Here is a 3,732-nt window from a genome sequence, read left to right on the forward strand (position 1 = left end):
AATTATTCGAGCACAACAGGGACCACAGAATTAATTAATAAGGCTCCCTATTATGGCATTAATTCGTTTCTTGCTGAATTAATCCTACCATAATAAATTACGAATTATTCCACTAAAAATTCGTAATTGTACTCCTCAGTTCAATTTCGAATTCTTCCATTAAAACCTTATTTAACTCCTCATGTTAAGATTACAGATACCAATCTATTAAATTAAATTATTGAAAATTAATATATTGATTAATTCCTTTAGACTTTCGCTAAACTTATTTCATGTGTCGGATATAAAATTCACATGCAAGGTTTACGCATGAAAACTTATAAGCTTTCATAAAGGGGTATCATCAATCTCTAGACCGAGACATGGATTCTATCAACTAACTATTATTTCACAAACGCATCTTGTCATCATTCAATTTACCAGGCATATTGATCCATGAAAGAATCTCACCTTTTAATAAATCAAAATAACAAACAACATGAACTGCTCATAATAATTATATTAAGATTAAGAGTATAAGTACATTTAATGAACAAGAAAGTTTATTTTATATAGTCAATATAATAGAATACGATAACAAAACACATGGTTCATAGTATATCCTAACAATCTCCCACTAATTAGACTCATAACCATGTATCTACAACTTTAACACCTATTCCCTCTACATGCCTATCAAAAGTCTTCTGCGGTAAGCTTTTTGTAAACGGGTCTGCCAAGTTTTTCTCTGGCGCAATCTTCATAACTACCATATCACTTCTCTGCACTATCTCTCGAATCAAGCGATATTTACGCTCAATGTGCTTATCCCTTTTATGGCTTCGTGGTTCCTTCGAATTTACAATAGCACCACTATTATCACAATAAAGTGTAATTGGTGCTAGTATCGAGGGAATACCATCCATTTCTTTCAGAAGTTTTTCAGCCATACTGCCTCCTTGGCCGCCTCAGAGGCTGCCACATATTCGGCTTCCATGGTGGAATCAACAACACAAGATTGCTTGATACTCCTCCAATATATGGCTCCACCTCCTAAGGTAAACACATTTCCTAAGGTAGATTTTCTAGAATCCTTATCCGACAGGAAATCTGTATACCCAATTGGCACAAGATCGTCCGAATGGTAGACTGACATATAATCCCTAGTTCTTTTCAGGTACTTGATTATATGCTTAATTGCAGTCCAATCGTCCAGGATTAGACTGAAATCTGCTAACCATGTCTACATCAAAACAGATATAAGGTCTACTGCACAACATCGCATACATCAGACTTGATCATGGCTACCGGCGAAAAAGTTTCTTCATAATTGATCCCTTCTTTTTGAGTAAATCCTTTTGCTACAAGCCTAGCTTTAAAAGTTTGCACTCTTCCGTCTACTCCTTTCTTTTTCTTATAGATATGCCTACCGCCAATAGTTTTGACTTCTTTCGGTAGTTCAACGAGATCCCATACTTGATTAGAGTAGATGGGCTCCATCTCTGATTTCATTGCAGCAAGCCATATATCGGCATCTTTATCTTATAGTGCTTGGTTGTAATTGATATGATTGATATTAGGCTCCTCAGGGATCCTATCATAAGATTCTCCCGAGAGTGTATACCGAATGGGGAGTTCTATTTCTTCTTTCTACTACACTATTTTGTTGTGGCGTTCTAGGTGCAGATAATTGAGACATAATTCCACATTCTGATAAGTAACTAATAAACTCCACAGAAAGGTACTCACCACCACCATCAAATCTTAATGTCTTGATGTATTTATTATGACGCTTCTTCGTTTCTGTCTTAAATTCTTTGAACTTGTCAAAGCATTCAGACTTATGGCGCAACAAATAAATATATCCATATTTTGAGTAGTCATCTGTGAAAGTCAAAAAATACTTAAAATCACCTCTTGCCTGGACGTTTATTGGACAACTCAAATCAGAATGAATTAATTCTAATTTATCACTTGCTCTATTTCCTTTTGAAGGGAAATGTCTCTTGGTCATTTTACACTCTAAACAGGATTCACAGGTTGGTAGTGCCTCTACTTTTAATGAACCTAAAGGTCCATCTTTGACCAACCTCTAAATCCGATCTAGATTTATATGACCTAGACGCAAGTGCCATAAATAAGTTTGACTCCATTCATAAGGACGTTTTCTCTTATGTGAACGATAAATATTGTTCAATTCTATTGGTTGTAGCAGTTTAGAAGAGATATCAATAATAAAAAGACCATCAATCAATGTACCCGAAGAGATAAAGTGTTTGTTATAGCTAATAACGGATCCGTTATCAGAAAAATTAACATCATAACCATCTCTTAAAATGCTAAAAAGCGAAATCAAATTCCTTTTAACGGAAGGTACATATAACGTGTCTTTTAAAATTAATACTCTATTGCTTCGAAACGATATTTTAATATTTCCTAATGCTAGAGCTGGAGCTGCTGAACGCCTGAACCATCCGCTTAAAAAACGCTAACTTCACCTTTACTTAGCTGTCGCGTTTCCAGAAACCCCTGCAAAGAAGTGCAGATATGATTAGTGGCTCATGAATGTACACACCATGACATAGTAGATATCGCTGCTAAAAATGTTTCAACGACTAGTAAATGTGAATTACTTTGTTTGTTCTTCAGCTTGGTCAGATAGTTTGGGCATTGTTTCTTATAGTGCCCAGGTTGTTTGCAGTGAAAACATTTTCCCTTAGGCTTTTTCACACCAGCAGGTTGTACCTCCAATACCCAAAGCCTTACGAGTCCTTTTCTTCTTCTGTCTACCTTCGGCTCAGAAGAGGAACCTTTCTCAAAGTTAAGTGCTACAATTGGAACTTGTTGCTTGATAATGGTTTTTGCCGCTTGCAGCTTATTCAACAATTTTGCTACCATTTTGTTCATATTATAATTAAGGCGAAATTGCTGAAAACTGTCTGGCAGAGTATATAGTATCATTTCAACCTACGTATCCTTATCAATATTAGCTCCAAGGACCTCTAGTTCATTCAGAAGATTTATCATCTTCAGAACATGGTCCCTAATTGATGAACCTTATGCCATCTTTCTGGTCAGAAGAGCTTTCATAGCAGTCTGTTTTGTCGCACGAGTCTGGTCTCCAAACATCTCTTTGAGATTTTCTAGAATGTCGTAAGCAGACTCCATAGACTGATGCTGATGTTGCAAAATATTAGACATAGAAGCTAGAATGTAACATCGCGTCATCTCATCAGCCTTAACCTATTTCTGGTAAGCTTCAGTTAATCATCGGTAATATTTTCTCCCAGCTTTTCTGGACACAACTCATTAAGTACAAATTTATACTCCCAGCAGTTAGGACAATATAATGTCAAGATTCCTTTTCCAGTCCACATAATTCTGGCCCTTAATTATATTTTGAGTGAGAATAATAGTGAGTGGGTTGAAAGCAGTCATCGTTAATCTGAGACACCAGCAATTAAGTAGATCATAATTAGTCATGTAATATTAAATATTAAAATTTAAACGCATCACTTATATATATTTCACGCACCTTGAATAGCAAATTTCGATGTGAAAAGAACTACTCATGCAACATATATATGTAATAACAGATTATTTACTCCATAAATTTAAACAGACCCAACTGAGATGGAGAGCATACTGTTAATTTAAGTCTAGTGAATATCAATATTTAAGACCCTAGTTTCATTGAACCAACATGCAAACTCAGATGGAGAGTTAATACAAATAATAACAACTAGCGATTAA

At 35.4% G+C, this 3,732-nt stretch overlaps 1 pseudogene; it reads right to left on the minus strand.

Annotated features, from left to right (window-relative positions):
* Window positions 1-1,576: 1,576 nt before the first annotated feature.
* On the minus strand, window positions 1,577-3,417 carry LOC132614947 (uncharacterized; annotated as a pseudogene).
* Window positions 3,418-3,732: the final 315 nt, after the last annotated feature.

The sequence above is a fragment of the Lycium barbarum genome, chromosome 1, assembly GCF_019175385.1.
Source record: "Lycium barbarum isolate Lr01 chromosome 1, ASM1917538v2, whole genome shotgun sequence".
Taxonomy (NCBI): Eukaryota; Viridiplantae; Streptophyta; class Magnoliopsida; order Solanales; family Solanaceae; genus Lycium; species Lycium barbarum.